This window comes from Salvelinus sp. IW2-2015, linkage group LG14 (genome assembly GCF_002910315.2).
Source record: "Salvelinus sp. IW2-2015 linkage group LG14, ASM291031v2, whole genome shotgun sequence".
Classification (NCBI taxonomy): domain Eukaryota; kingdom Metazoa; phylum Chordata; class Actinopteri; order Salmoniformes; family Salmonidae; genus Salvelinus; species Salvelinus sp. IW2-2015.
In genome coordinates, this window is record NC_036854.1 from 5,736,458 (window position 1) to 5,753,746 (window position 17,289).

The 17,289-nt window shown below is 42.5% G+C and overlaps 1 protein-coding gene across 2 annotated transcripts in view; it reads right to left on the minus strand.

Moving 5' to 3' along the window:
- LOC111972820 (ras-related protein Rab-32) overlaps positions 1 to 17,289 on the minus strand; it is a 33,600-nt gene that overhangs the window by 14,898 nt on the left and 1,413 nt on the right. The gene's annotated exons all lie outside the window — the stretch shown is intronic.

Sequence of the window (17,289 nt, forward strand, 5' to 3'; positions counted from 1 at the left end):
AAACACAGAAAAAAAATAACCTCACTTTATTAAACGTTTTCCGAGCATATTTCTTGGGTATCACTTTATTTTAAAGGGTAACTAACACAGGTGTCAAGCCCTCAGATGTCCTTTATAAAATAAATATACTTTTTTTGTAAATAAATTGTTGTTTCTCTGTAATACCACTAGCCACCTAGCCATTTTATGAAGTTGGCTTTAGCTTGCCCAGAGACTCCCAATGTACCAACCTCATAACTAGCTACCAAGAAGCCATTTCAGGCTATCAATCAAGTTAGAGTAGCTAGCCTGTCTAACTATTTTAGCTGGCATGCCTGCTGGCAACGACTTTAGAAAAGAAAGCAATTACTAAATAAGACTCACATTCCTTTCAATCTTTTACCCAGATTCAGAGAAGCAGATTCAGTTAAAAAATATATATATATCACACACACACACACACACACACAGACACAGACACAGACACAGACACAGACACAGACACAGACACGTCAGGTGGATACAGACGGCTCAAGAGGTATGCTTAGATATGCAGAAAAATAAAACATTTTTTTACATAGAATTAAGCACGATGATTATGTCTCTAGATTGCAGTAAAAATGTGTTTCAGGTGTTTGAAAAATGCTAAATTCCTACAACTTCCAGACCTAGCCCCTTGTCGAACCACCCCCCAGCCATCCTCACATACTTTGTGCCCCCTCAGATTTTTGGGGTGCATGACACCCCTGGTACCTAATAAACCATTTATAAACACATTTATAAATTGTGTTCACCATTTATTAATCATTACTCCCACATTTGTAAAATGTCAGTAAGCTAGTTAGTCACCCATGTATATACAGATACTGCAGGAATGTATCCCAATGACATGCCCATCCTTTTGTGAGAAATCACACTGGTTAATCAAAACATTTATAAAGTATTTATAAAGTATAAAGCACTCACTTTAGATTAGGGACTGCAAAAATACTTAAATGATTAGTAAATTGTTTGTGGGAGTACTGATTAATAAACGGTGAATACACCATTTATATATGCCTTATAAATTGTTAATTAGGTACCCTTAAAATAAAGTGTTACCATTTATTGGCTTTTATTCGACAGGCTCCACACACACTTAAGGCACAGGCTCAGTCCGACCTCGAAGGAAAAAATACTTTTCAGTGTGAATGGAATGAACTTGTAGTCTGGGTAGTCAATAGAGTCAAATATTGACAGAAGTACTCTAATACTTTCAAAATGTCAGCTATTTGTTGATGAGAGACGAGAGAGGATTGGTACATTGAGAAGTTTCTGAAGGCTACTCTCTTATTATTACCTGTCCTGATGCCTAGTCACTTTACCCCGCCAATACCTCATACCCCTGCACATTGATCTGGTACTGCTACACCTCATACCCCTGCACATTGATCTGGTACTGCTACACCTCATACCCCTGCACATTGATCTGGTCGGCTACACACTCCATACCCCTGCACATTGATCTGGTTACTGCTACACCTCATACCCCTGCACATTGATCTGGTACTGCTACACCTCATACCCCTGCACTATTGATCTGTACTGCTACACCTCATACCCCTCACATTGATCTGGTACATGCTACACCTCATCCCCTGCACATTGATCTGGTACTACCTACACCTCATACCCCTGCACATTGATCTGGTACTACCTACACCTCCTACCCGCACATTGATCTGTCTACCTCACACCTCATACCCCTGCACATTGATCTGGTACTACCTACACCCATACCCCTGCACATTGATCTGGTACTACTACACCTCATACCCCTGCACATTGATTGGTACTACCTACACCTCATACCCCTGCACATTATCTGTACTACCTACACCTCATACCCCTGCACATTGATCTGGTACTGCTACACCTCATACCCCTGCACATTGATCTGGTACTCTACACCTCATACCCCTGCACATTGATCTGGTACTGCTACACCTCATACCCCTGCACATTGATCTGGTACCCTACACCTCATACCCCTGCACATTGATCTGTACTGACTACACCTCATACCCCTGCACATTGATCTGGTACTGCTACACCTCATACACCCTGCACATTGATCTGTACTGCTACAACCTCATACCCCTGCACATTGATCTGGTACTGCTACACCTCATACCCCTGCACATTGATCTGGTACTGCTACACCTCATACCCCTGCACATGATCTGGTACTGCTACACCTCATACCCCTGCACATTGATCTGTACTGCTACACCTCATACCCTGCACATTGATCTGGTACTGCTACACCTCATACCCCGCATATATCTGGTACTGCTACACCTCATACCCCTGCACATTGATCTGGTACTGCTACACCTCATACCCCTGCACATTGATCTGGTACTGCTACACCCTGTATAGCCCCATTCTTGTGTATGCTTTTCCTCTGAGTTACTATTTTTTGTCCTCTGCATTATTGGGAAGAGCACGTTGTATTCGGCGCATGTGACAAAACATTTTGATTTGATTTGATGTGGTTTTCACTCCCAACTTCGAAACAGGTTCACATACTGTACATACCGAACTTTAGAAGTCTGTTTTCGCAAAAACATAACTTTCTAAGTTTGGTATGTATAGTATGTGAACCTGTTTCCAGGTTGTGAGTGACAACAAAGCAGTGAAACTCTCCTTTTCATTGTTCTTCCTCTTTTCACCACTGTGCAAAAGTCAATTAAGATGTTATGAAATGTTCCCTGCACATGGCCTTGTCTCTCTATTCACTGTAGTCAGACTACAGTGAGCTCTCTGCTACTTTTAAAGTTCTGATACATTTTATGAGCACCACCAAAACAGTGAATGGGAAAATGGATTGTCTGATTGGTCCCAGAAACTGATGGGTTGGACCAGAGCCAGAACACACGTAAGTAAAGCGACGTTTAGAAAATTCTGATACTCAGATTGGTTAGACGATTCAATCGCTGATGACTGTTTTGTACAACGCCCCTCGTCAACACAAATGACTTCAATGATGGCAGATGTAGCGGTAGATGGAGCAGTGGAAGAATTCAGTGTGTCGTCAGACAAACTTGAATGATTTTCAAAAAAAAGAAATTGTGATACAAATGTAAAAAGCATGTTTAACATCCTGCCAACATGCAGTTCAAATCAAATCAAATCAAATTTTATTAGTCACATACACATGGTTAGCAGATGTTAATGCGAGTGTAGCGAAATGCTTGTGCTTCTAGTTCCGACAATGCAGTAATAACCAACAGTAATCTAACCTAACAATTCCACACTACTACCTTACACACACACACAAGTGTAAAGGGATAAAGAATATGTACATAAAGATACTATGAAATTGAGGAAGTGTAGCAGAACGGACATGGCATATGCATGTAAATTGGTAGTAGACTACCGTAAATATAACGTATTGAGATGATGGTTACCTGGTAGGTATAGGTGAAACACAATAAGTGGAGAGAATAGTTATTAAATGCGCTCTAGTGGTAATGTATTGCATAAAGATATGGCAGACTGCAGTAATGCGATCTAGCGAGTCACTATAATAATATGAGATGGGTAATGTAAGGGTAGTCAAACATTGTATTCAGTTGGCTGTGGTGTTGTGTCCTTGAATGATCGTTTTATAGCCTTCCCTGTGAAACCGGTGGTGTAGGTCGTCAGGAGCGGCAGTGTTGCAGCCCCCGGCAACGTAAGATTGCCCTTAGTGATCGCGGGCACCTCACACCCTCTGGAGAGCCTTACGAGCTTGTGGATGGGCGTAGCAGTTGCCACCAGCGCGCGGAATACAGCCCGACAGATGCTCTATCGATTGTGCATTCTGTAGAAGTTTGTGAGTGCTTTTGGTGACAAGCGAATTTCTTCCAGCCTCCTGAGGTTGAAGAAGTGCTGCTGGGCCTTCTTCACAAACGCTGTCTGTGTGGGTGGACCCAATTCAGTTTGTCCGTTGATGTGTAACGCAGATAAAACTTAACTTTACTACCCTCTCCACTCACTTCTCCATGCCCACAAAGACAACAGTTCCGGATAGCGGGGGTGCCTCCCTCTGCTGTCTTCCTAGAAGTCCACAATACATCTCCTGGTTTATGTTGACTTAGATGTGTGAGCGTTATTTTCGCTGGACACCACACTCCGAGGCCCTACTCCCTCCTCCTGTAGCGGCCGTCTCTTGTGTTGGTAATCGAGCCTACCTGTAGTGTCGTCCGCAAACTTGATGATGATTTGAGGCGTGCATGGCACGCAGTCGTGCGGTGACACGGAGTCAGGAGGAGGGCTCAGACCACCTTGTGGGCCCCAGTTTGAGGATCGGCAGGTGGAGATGTTTTACCTCCCTCACCACCTGGGGCGGCCCGTCGGAGTCCAGTAACCCAGTTGCACAGGGCGGGTCGACCCAGGCTCGAGGCTTGATGACGAGTGTTGGAGGGTACTATGTGTTAATCTGAGCTGTAGTCATTAACAGCATTCTCACATAGGTATTCCTCTTGTCAGATGGGTTAGGGCAGTGTGCCAGTGTGGTTGCGATTACGCCTTCTGTGGACCAAATTGGGGGGTAAACAAATTGGAGTGGGTCTAGGTGTAGGTAGGGTGGAGGGAGTATGGTCCTTGATAGTCTCTCAAAGCACTTCATGATGACGGAGTGAGTGCTACGGGGCGGTAGTCGTTTTAGCTCAGTTACCTTAGCTTTCTTGGAACAGAACAATGGTGGCCCTCTTGAAGCTGTGGGAACAGCAGACCGGATAGAATTGATTGAATATTGTCCGTAAACACACCAGCCAGCTGGGTCTGCGCATGCTCTGAGGACCAGGCTGGGATGCCGTCTGGCCTGCAGCCATTGCGAGGGTAACACGTTTAAATGTTTTTACTCACGTCGGCTGCAGTGAAGGAAGTCCGCAGGTTTTGGTAGCGGGCCGTGTCAGTGGCACTGTATTGTCCTCAAAGCGAGCAAAGAAGTTATTTAGTCTGTCTGTGAGCAAGACATCCTGGTCCGCGACGGGCTGGTTTCTTTTTGTAATCCGTGATTGACTGGAGACCCTGCCACATACCTCTTGTGTCTGAGCCGTTGAATTTGCAACTCTACTTTGTCTCTATACTGACGCTTAGCTTGTTTGATTGCCTTGGAGGGAATAGCTACACTGTTTATATTCAGTCATGTTTCCGGTCACCTTGCCCTGGTTAAAAGCAGTGGTTCGCGCTTTCAGTTTCGCGCGCGAATGCTGCCATCAATCCATGTTCTGGTTGGGAATGTTTTAATAGTTGTTGTGGGTACGACATCGCCGATGCATTTTCTATGAACTCCCACCGAATCAGCGTATTCGTCAATGTTGTTGTTGGACGCAATGCGGAACATATCCCAATCCACGTGATCGAAGCAGTCTTGAAGCGTGGAATCAGATTGGTCGGACCAGCGTTGAACAGACCTGAGCGCGGGAGCTTCTTGTTTTAGTTTCTGTCTGTAGGCTGGAAGCAACAAAATGGAGTCGTGGTCAGCTTTTCTGAAAGGAGGGCGGGGGAGGGCCTTATATGCGTTGCGGAAGTTAGAATAACAATGATCCAGGGTTTTKCCAGCCCTGGTWGCYCAATCGATATGCTGATAGAATTTAGGGAGTCTTGTTTTCAGATTAGCCTTGTTAAAATCCCCAGCTACAATGAATGCAGCCTCAGGATATGTGGTTTCCAGTTTACAGAGTCAAATAAAGTTTGTTCAGTGCCATCGATGTGTCTGCTTGGGGGGGAATATATACGGCTGTGATTATAATCGAAGAGAATTCCCTTGGTAGATAATGCGGTCGACATTTGATTATGAGGAATTCTAAGTCAGGTGAGCAGATGTTACGAATGATGGAGGCCCTCAAATTCTTCCTCTCCAACCACGGAAGCCTTGTGTCTTCAAATATATATATATATATATATATACACACACACACACACAGTGGGGAGAAGAAGTATTTGATACACTGACGATTTTGCAGGTTTTCCTACTTACAAAGCATGTAGAGGTCTGTAATTTTTATCATAGGTACACTTCAACTGTGAGAGTCGGAATCTAAAACAAAAATCCAGAAAATCACATTGTATGATTTTTAAGTAATTAATTTGCATTTTATTGCATGACATAAGTATATTGCGCAACTAGTGCTCACTAAAAACTATTTTGTATTTGACAAATATTACTGAAAAAGGTTTGTATCTACACACTGAAGGTGTCATGCTGGCATGGAATCAACCTGGAGCCGACTTAATAAGCTTCACTCTATTGAAAGCCATTGGAAATTGATTTCTTCAATGCAATCGTAAAATGAGGTAAGAAGCTTAGGGGAAGACGATGTCAGAAGGAAATGTCACTTTTTTCCTTCAACACCTGGCTCAATATTCAGTGCCACTCCGATGGTGTGTTCGATATGTAACCGTTGCTTTTCCGCTGGAGTAGCCCTCTAGCCTTGCTGACACAACCCATGTGACCACACAGCGAGGAAGAGCTGTGACTCACTGGTCTGGACAGAAGGATGTTTGTTAACGCAATATTTGTGCAGAAATTGAGCGGACGCATTGATTGGTTCTCTCAAACATTTTTCTCGGATTGAGACCTCTCGTTGCTTGGAATTGAAAATCCAACCGTTGTAATGGAAGGGGGCAGCGCTTGGAGGCTGTATGTGGCTGTGCCTGTGGGTGTTTGATTGAGAAAGACACAAAGGAGAACCATCATGTAAAATCACAACCCCCTTTCATTATCAATGCATCATGCTGACAACATCAAAACAGCCTTTCAAAACTCTGAAGTCAGGAGGACTTCTAGTTAAGTGCTAGCCAGACTAGTAGCCCTCACCTTCCCAGGGGGGGGGGGGAAGAGTCAAAACGCTTCATAGAGATTGATTAAAGCGTTCAATAAATCCAACACACACAACATAGTGATGATTTTAGTTTGTGCTGAGGTGTTAGGCCATTAGAGGCAGGATGAGGTTCAATGGTTAGACAATAGACGACTTGCTATCTATCTATTATACTGCAACCTCCAAGGCAGTCTTGTAAATAGCTCTAATCCCCAATGGCATTACTTTGATGTAGGCAGCAATTCAACATTGTTAAGGTAGAACAGGATAACACTTAGGGTTGCAAAGGGCCGGAAACTTTCCGGTAACTTTTCCATGGGAATTTGAGCCTGGGAATTTGGGGAATTTTGCTTGAATTCAAACGTTAGCTTATTACAGTGAACCTTTTTTGTGGGATACACATAAGGCAATTCTAGGTCTTGTGGCATATTTTAGTTAAATTATCCCTAATTCGATGGAATTGCAACCCTGCATGCACAGTGTATTCTTCCATCACACCTACAGCTGATTCTCAAGATCTTGCACACTAATGAGATGCTATTGAACCCACACTACTACACTGTCTGAGCCAAGAACTACATGCTTTCTGGTAAATTCTGATTACAATACTGGGTAGAGTGAATATATTTTATATGACATACATTTTATTTTAGTAAATAGTAGCCTACAGCAAAGTGTGTTTAAATATTTTCTAACTTTACTAATTTTTCTAATCTTTACAGGAAAATGCCACGGGCACTATCTGATGTGTGGAGACATCTCACTGCAGCTAATGTTGAAGTAAAAGCTGTGTACATTTGCAAATACTGTGCCAAATAATGTGAAGAATGCAACAAAGATGCAGAATCATCTGGCCAAGGCATCAAGTTCCCTCCGCCCTCACAACAAGCAACCTCTGACAAAAGTCCCTCTACTTCTATTGGAGGTGAAAATGATGAATCAGACACCTTATCGATAGAAACAGCTCATGGTCCTCCTGTAATCAGAAGTGTTTTTGACTCAATGGAGGAACATAGTCAGAGAAATGCTGAAGAATGACTTGCTKGAGCTGRGTATGCAACTGGTTCAACCCTGATGCTCACAGGCAATGAGTATTGGAAGAGATTTCTGAATGTTCTTCGCCCAGCATACACCCCTCCAACCAGACATGCTTTAGCTACTCATTTGCTGGATGCAGAGTTCAGAGTTCAAGTGAAGGTCAAGCAAATCATAGAGAAAGCAGACTGTATTGCAATCATCTCTGATGGGTGGTTGTATGTTCGTGGGCAAGAAATAATTAACTACATCATCTCCACCCCTCAACCAGTATTCTACAAGAGCACAGACAAAAGGGACAACAGACACACTGGTCTCTACACTGTAGATGAGCTGAAGGCAGTCAATGACCTTGGACCACAGAAGGTATTTGCACTGGTGACAGACAATGCTGCGAACATGAAGGCTGCTTGGTCTAAAGTGGAGGAGTCCTACCCTCACATGCATTGGCTGTGCTGCTCATGCATTGAATCTGCTCCTCAAGGACATAATGGCACTGAAAACAATGGATACACTCTACAAGAGAGCCAAGGAAATGGTTAGGTATGTGAAGGGTCATCAAGTTATAGCAGCAATCTACCTCACCAAGCAAAGTGAGAAAAATAAGAGCACCACATTGAAGCTGCCCAGCAACACCCGTTGGTGTGGTGTTGTCATCATGTTTGACAGTCTCCTGGAGGGGAAGGAGTCTCTCCAAAAAAATTGCCATATCACAGTCTGCCGATGTGGACAGCCCCATCAAGAGGATCCTCCTGGATGATGTGTTTTGGGAGAGAGTGGTAAGCAGTCTGAAAATCATGAATACCTATAGCAGTAGCCATTGCACGGATTGAGGGAGACAATGCCTTCCTGTCTGATGTTCAGACTCTGTTTGCAGACCTAAGAGAAGAAATCCGTACTACCCTGCCCACTTCAATGTTGCTCCAAGCAGAGGAAACTGCAGTTCTGAAATAAATCAAAAAGCGTGAAGACTTCTGCCTGAAGCCCATACACACCACAGCATACATGTTGGACCCCAAGTATGCTGGCAAGAGCATCCTGTCTGGTGCAGAGATCAACAAGGCCTATGGTGTCATCACTACTGCGTCTCGCCACCTTGGCCTGGATGAGGGCAAGGTTCTTGGCAGTCTGACGAAGTACACTTCCAAGCAAGGGCTTTGGGATGGAGATGCAATGTGGCAGTTGTGCCAACATATCTCATCAGCCACCCGGTGGAAGGGACTTTGTGGATCTGAGGCTCTTTCCCCTGTTGCCTCCATCATCCTCCAAATCCCACCAATATCAGCCGCCTCAGAGCGCAACTGGTTGTTTGGGAACAGACACACCAAAGCACGCAACAGGATGACCAATACAAAGGTTGAAAAATTGGTGGAAATCTGGGCAAACTTGAGGCTTTTAGAGCCTGACAATGAGCCATCCTCAACAAGGTTGGACAGTGACAGTGAAGATGAGGCCTCAGAGTCTGATGTTCAAGAGGTGGACATTGAGGAGGACCAGGGAGAAGACATGGAAGCCTGAGAGGAAGACAACCAAAGCCTTAGTTTCTAGACTATCATTTTACCAATGTGTTGAAAATGTTTTTGGGAGATGTGATGGATCCTTGGGGATCCTTCCATATACCCTTTCTTTGGTTGTTCAGTGAAATCATCCCATGTAAAGAGTCAACTCTTTTAATTAATGTTAAATTTGTAACTAAATAGTTATTTCTATTGGAAGGATTTAATCATTTGCAATTTTCTACTTATGATAAGGTAAAAGGTTTATGTTTCTTTCCATATATGGTAAATATATATACTGCAAAAAGCATCTACATTTAAATGGTATTAATATTAATTTGCATATATTTCCGTTAATTCCCATATATTCCAGGTAATACCCATATATTCCCTTTAATTCACACGGAAAGTTTCCACTTCTGAATTTTCCCCAAAATTCCCCCTAATAACACTGTGAGCTTATGGGGAGAAATAAGAATCATGTGCTGTAAGAGAAATTCTGTGTGTAATGTTAACTTAATTAGCATTCAACAGGCAAAGGGTATGAGTGGCTCGCCGTGTAGGCTACATTAAAGCTGGAGACAGTAATGACAATAGTGAGTTAAGACAGGTCGGCCATTTTGCCATTTACTAATAAAACACACACACACACTATGTTTATCACTTGCTGAAGTGAAGGAATGAATGCCAAGTCAACATACAGCGAGGAGAGAATACCATTAAGGAATTAAAACTGAAACTGCATTGCTTGGGAAATTCTACGAGATGATGGATATTAATAAAACTCAAGCAAAATAAAATAGCATTCATTGCTTAAGATCCTATGAGACCATTCTCATAGAACTTACACAATGTTAATTCCAAGCATCAATGTCAGTAATTTAATATATTTTATAGCGGAAATGACAGCGTTTTAACATATTTGCAGATATGAAACAAACAGATAATCATAATATCAGTAAAAAACATCAAATTCCCAGTTTATGCTTCAAAACCAACTTTATAAAAATAGGTTATATTTAGCTCAAAATTCCATGACGTACACTAAGGCATTGTTGGCAGAATAGATGGATGTAGTTCAATGCATGATTAATATAATTCACCAATACATTTCTTGATAGTCCAAAAAATATTACTATCAGGTTGCAAATCACAGCTGACCTGGTACACTTTTTGCTACCTCCACCCATTCAGGATGATGCACTGTTTCAGTTTTAATGACTCAATATTCAGAATAAAAACGGACAACTGTAACTAAGGCTGGGAATGTCAATACAATCAAACTAGCAAGGGCAAGGATCACAAGTCAGTCACAACATGGGTAATAGTCTAGCGCACGTGTCAAACACAAGGCGTGACACATTTCTATCCGGCCCGCACAATGATTTGGGTTGTCAATTCATTTTGGCCCCCTACCATACAGCCAGCGTTGCACTACAGTCACAGCAAGCACTGCCAACATGCTGCACACCAACGGCAGTGCGTTGCCACACGCACACACAACCCTCCTCCCAGAGCCACAAACACATGAGCAAGCCAGTGCACTGTATCATATCATCATGAATAGCACTGACCGAAACTTCTACCGAACCGACAGTTTAAACATGTTGTAGGCTAAACGTCCATGCCAAGTTTCGGGTTCCAACAGCTCATTGCTGTAGCCTACAGAAAATGCAATAAAATCAAATTGTATGTCACATGTGCCAAATACAACAGGTGTAGCTAGACCTTACCGTGAAGTTCTTACCTACAAGCCCAACAATGCAGTTCAAGAAATAGAGTTAAGAAAATATTTACTAAATAAACTAAAAGTAGAAAATAAAATAAAAACACAAAATAACGAGGCTATATACAAGGGGTACCGAACCGAGTCAATGTGCAAAGGTACAGGTTGTAAACATGACATCAGTTTTTTTATTTATAAATTAAAACCAGTTCTTGCTTTGTCATCATGGGGTATTGTGTGTAGATTGAAAAAAACGATTTACTCAATTTTAGAATAAGGCTATAACGTAACAAAATAAGGAAAAAAATCTAGGAATCTGAATAATTTCTGAATGCATTGTAAATTACTACTAAAGGGCAATAGGACACACAAGCCAGTATAAATTAGTCAAAGGTTTATGAAATTACAGCCTGATGTGGTGAATTCAACTTCAATTGTGATGCTTTCATGTGTCCCGTTTACAGCGCGAAGTAGAGGGAAAGTGTACATACCACAGTCCTAGCTAGGCTACTAAAATGTTGCAGTCTGGCTTCGGTTTGCTTGACAATTAATAACAACAACAAAACTAAACCTGCATCAAAACACCATGCAAAGGAGAAACATGTAGGCCTATTACAGCGACAACTGAGCGGTAGCCTAGGCTGGCTACTCAACTACAGTACAAGACATTGAGTCCACCATACAGCAATGCTGTAGCCTAGTGGTTAGAGCGTTGGGCCAGTAACCGAAAGGTTGTTGGATCAAATCCACGAGCTGACACGGTAAAAATCTGTCGTTCTACCCCTGAACAAGGCAGTTAACCCACTGTTCATTGTAAATAAGAATTTGTTCTTAACCGACTTGCCTTGTTAAATAATTAACTAGGCAAGCTAAAATTATTTTATATAATTATTTAGCAAGCTAAAAACACAGAGCCTAACATTAGCTAACTAGCTGCTAGGATGGTGTCATGTCATTGGATGTGTTGTTGAGTGACCAACTTTTTCCCCTCAGATCATTTTTTGGGAGCTACAGTTGAAGTCGGAAGTTTACATACACTTAGGTTAGAGTCAATTAAACTTGTTTTTCAACCACTCCACAAATTTCTTGTTTACAAACTATAGTTTTGGCAAGTCGGTTAGGACATCTACTTTGTGCATGACACAAGTAATTTTTCCAACAATTACTTACAGACAGATTATTTCACTTATAACTCACTGTATAACAATTCCAGTGGGTCAGAAGATTACATACACTAAGTTGACTGTGCCTTTAAACAGCTTGGAAAATTCCTGAAAATGATGTCATGACTTTAGAAGCTTCTGATAGGCTAACTGACATCATTTGAGTCAATTGGAGGTGTACCTGTGGATGTATTTCAAGGCCTACCTTCAAACTCAGTGCCTTTTTCCTTGACATCATGGGAAAATCCAAATAAATCAGCCAAGACCTCAGAAAAAAAATTGTAGACCTCCACAAGTCTGGTTCATCCTTGGGAGCAATTTCGAAATGCCTGAAGGTACCATGCTCATCTGTACAAACAATAATACACAAGTATAAACACCATGGGACTACGTAGCCGTCAAACCGCTCAGGAAGGAGACGCATTCTGATGAAACAAAAATACAACTGTTTGGCCATAATGACCATCGTTATGTTTGGAGGAAAAAGGTGGATGCTTGCAAGCCGAAGAACACCATTCCAACCGTGAAGCACGCGGGTGGCAGCATCATGTTGTGGGAGTGCTTTGCTACAGGAGGGGCTGGTGCACTTCACAAAATAGATGGCATCATGAGGGAGGACAATTATGTGGATATATTGAAGCAACATCAGTCAGGAAGTTAAAGCTTGGTCACAAATGGGTCTTCCAAATAGACAATGACCCCAAGCATACTTCCAAAGTTGTGGCAAAATGGCTTAAGGACAACAAAGTCAAGGTATTGGAGTGGCCATCACAAAGCCCTGACCTCAATCCTATAGAAAATTTGTGGGCAGAACTGAAAAACCGTGTGCGAGCAATGAGGCCTACGAACCTGACTCAGTTACACCAGCTCTGTCAGGAGGAATGGGCCAAAATTCACCCAACTTATTGTGGGAAGCTTGTGGAAGGCTACCCGAAACGTTTGACCCAAGTTAAACAATTTAAAGCCAATACACTCAATTAGTATTTGGTAGCATGTAAACTTCTGACCTACTGGGAATGTGATGAAAGAAATAAAAGCTGAAATAAATCACTCTACTATTATTCTGACATTTCACATTCTTAAAATAAAAGTGGTGATCCTAACTGACCTAAGAAATTGAATTTTTACTAGGATTAAACGTCAGGAATTTAAATGTATTTGAGTTTAAATGTATTTGGCTAAGGTGTATGTAAACCCCCGACTTCAACTGTACTTCCTGTGAGTTTTTGCGTGTAAGCAGGAATCAAAAGGATATAGTTATGGTCAGATTTGCCAAATGGAGGGCGAGGAAGGGCTTTGTATGCGTTTGTGTGTGGTTGAAAGTTATCTAGAGTTTATTTCGCCTCCAGTTGCACAGGTGACATGCTGTTAGAAATGAGGTAAAACGGATTTCAGTTTTCCTGCATTAAAATCACCAGGCCATCACCAGCGCTTCTGCTTCTGGGTGAGCATTTACTTGTTGGCTTATGGCCCTATACAGCTCATTGAGTGCGGTCTTAGTGCCAGCATCAGTTTGTGGTGGTAAATAGACAGCAAAAAAAGATATAGATGAAAACACTTTTGGTAAATAAAATGGTCTACAGCTTATTATGAGGTATTCTAACTCAGATGAGCAGAACCTTGATACTTCCTTAATATTAGAGATGGCGCGCCAACTGTTAACAAAGAGACGCACACCTTTCCCCTTGAGCTTACCCGACACTGATGTTCTGTCCTGCCGATGCATAGAAAAAGCACCTAGATGTTTATTATCCATGTCCTTGTTCAGCCACGACTCCAAGAAACCTAGTATATTACAGTACTTCAGGTCCTGTTAAGAGAATGGCGGCCACGCTGAGGAAACGACGTTGGTGAGTGCATAAACCGCCTCTACCCTCAGTTCTATTGGCGAACGTACAATCACTGGAGAACAAACTGGACGAGCTCCGTTCGAGATTATCCTATTAAACAATTTTTTTTTTTTTTAGTCTACGGGATTAGGGCCTGGTCCGGGGTGAGCAGTATGAAGTGCGCCTCCGACTCGTTGAAGTAGAAATCTTCATCCAAATCAAGATTAGTGATTGCTGTTCTGATGTCCAGAAGCTCTTTCGGTCATGATGGAAACATTATGTCCCCCCAAAAAATTTGATTAGCGCAAAAAAACACAAAACAGCAGAGTTGGTCAGGAGCCCATAAAATGGCTGCTTTCCATTACAGACCCTTTCTAGTTGTTTGGAGGCTCGGGGCTGTGAACCAACCCCCACAGAATTATATTCAAATGCCAGCCAAACATTTCTCTGGCGGAGATACTGTACATATGGTGGTTATTACGAGACAGCTAGGGCCAATAGGAAGTTGCAACATGCAGAGTGAGTTGCATAGGAGAAGCTGTAAAACAAAGACCATAACTAAACCACATGACTCACAGTCACATTCCACTATGGAGCATGCAAACCTAAGCATTACTCTCTACAGTCATTAAGACTATGAACATTGCCACATAATCCAATACTGGTAATACCCTTGTTGGACAATTGCCCCTCCCTCCCTTTCACCCATTCTGCTTTTCCTTCCTCACCTCCCCCCTCTAGTGAACCAGTGAGGTGCCCTTCTCTCAGGATGTCTAAATCCTTGGCACAAGGTGCTGGCTTATTTACTTCACCACCATCACCTCATGGTTGTAATTATCCTGTCCCCAAGATCAGACAAGCCCAGAGAAGGGGCAGCTATTCTGGGCCACAGGGGCGGGCGAGGCCCTGGCTTCACGCTGACTTCCAACGTACATCCATCTTCCACTAGGCCCTGATTACCATCATTCCATCCCAGATTGTAATCATTATGGGAGAGTAAAGACGATGTTGGTTTGACGTTGGTTGGTCCTTATCGTTGCCATGAGGACAAGCCCACCCCTTTTTTCTGCACAATTAAAAGGCTTAACGACTGTTCTTAATGACACAGTTAACCCACTGTTCTCAGGCCGTCATTGTAAATAAGAATTTGTTCTTAACTGACTTGCCTAGTTAAATAAAGGTTAAAAAAATGGCAATACAACTCTCACTTTCTCTCCATTTCACTCCCTCATTCCTTCTCTTCTCTGACTCATTGTCATCCTCAATGTCTCCAGAGTAGGCCTTGGTGTATAGGTGTGTATATGTCTGTGTGCGGGGGGGTGTGTATAATGTATATAATTGTGTATGTGTGTGTGTGATCCCCCTCAGAGCTCATCCGATGTGATATCTGTGGGTGTGAGTTTGTTCTCTCTCACAGCTTGTCTCTAGCAATGATACAATCAGTAAATATGAATGAGGAAGTGTGTGTGTGTTTTGCCCGCAAAGCTCCTTTGCGGTCAAGCTGTGACAGGCCGCCTTTCCTGGTACAAGCTAACACCCATGTCGGTGGGTATCTGCACGCTGTCCTACTCTCTCTCTGTGTCACCTCATTGTCTTACATCAGATAGCACGTCTATTCTGCCTGCACTGTCTCGTATCTCGCAAAGGGTAATGGGATAGACAAAAAGTAGTCTGGCGAAAATGGGCTGCCATAACATTAGAAAATATTACCTAGGTGACATCGTCTGCTGAACCCGATTTCTGCCTCAAAACTGTTTGAATGAATCTATGTTAAAACAATAAAAATGTCAATAATTATGTTTTTTGGGTGAGAAAGTGTCACCCCATTTTACATCTAGCTAAGGATTCAAATAGCAGTATTTCTGAAGTTTGACTATGGGTGCGGAAGTTAGCATAAACATGTCTAACAGCTGAGCCAGTCACTGAAATCATCTTTAACTGAAATGCTGCTGCTGACCAACTAGCTACCTACTTAGTGCTGTACACACAATGTTGAATCTTCCAACAAAAGCTAGCTAGCAAGCTACTGTACCTAGTAGTGCTAATGCTTACATTATTAGTGGTTTTCATGAAGCAGATGATCTTCTGCCACGAGGCATTACAGTAGCCTCCCGAGTCAACTGCTGTGCTCAGCTGACCCAACGATACGATCGTGGAGAAACATGCTGATCTACGGACTGATTTCTGATAACTGCCCGTGCCTCTTAATTGTGCATGGGCTGCACGTCTACAACTTCAGGGTAATTTAAACAGGCTAAGCAAGCTTTTTATGTCAGTGAAGGAAGAGCTACCTAGCTATCTATGTCAGTAAGCTAGCTAGCTACAACAGTTAGCTACACAGCTGATCAAGCCACTGCACTGGCGACCAACGTCCCTGCACAGAATTTGTGCAGGAGATAGCCACTAGTTCGTTTTTATTTTCTCACAATTGCAAACTATTAAATCACATCATTTAGCAAGCTAGTTATTCTGCCTATTTCAAACGAGCGCAGTGATATCAACAATGTGGAACGATGTTTGCAATTTTTTAATGGTGGATGCTCAATATTTGAATGTCAGTTCAAAGTCTTAGAAGAAAGATCAGTTGAGGGACCAGCGTCACGGAGGAGTGACGCCATCTGATTTGAGACAATGGTGTCACCTATCAGAGCTAGTGACAGACGATGGTTGTTGTGACGACCTGTCTCATAGCGCTGCCAGTGTGTGATGAGATCACAAAGACTGTTGAAGGCTGTTTTATTGTGAAGACTGTGTCTGGTCTGTCTCTGTCCATGTCAGTCTGCCACCCTACATGTCAGACTTGTCTTCTCAGAGTGGTTTTCCCTAGTCCTCTATCTAGTTTCAAATTCAACCTCATTCATAATAAATTTCACATCCGTCACAACATAATTCACAAATTCAAATCATGACAGTTATAGACTATAGTGCATGTCCTGATCCCAATCCCACAACCTCATGATTGGCTATAAAACCAATAGATCACTCTCCCGTTATCTCTCTCTCACACACCCCTTTTTAAGACTGAATCACGGAGCTTTTACTCCTGGCCTGACCGTGACTGCTGGCTAATGATTAACTTGTAGCCTCTCTCTCAGCTGCTAGGTGTATAACAGAGTCAGCTGTGCCCATATGGCTGCCTGTATTCCTGCCTGGCCTAATAAATGACTCACATGTGACGCATAGTGGAAGCCAATACTAAATGTATCC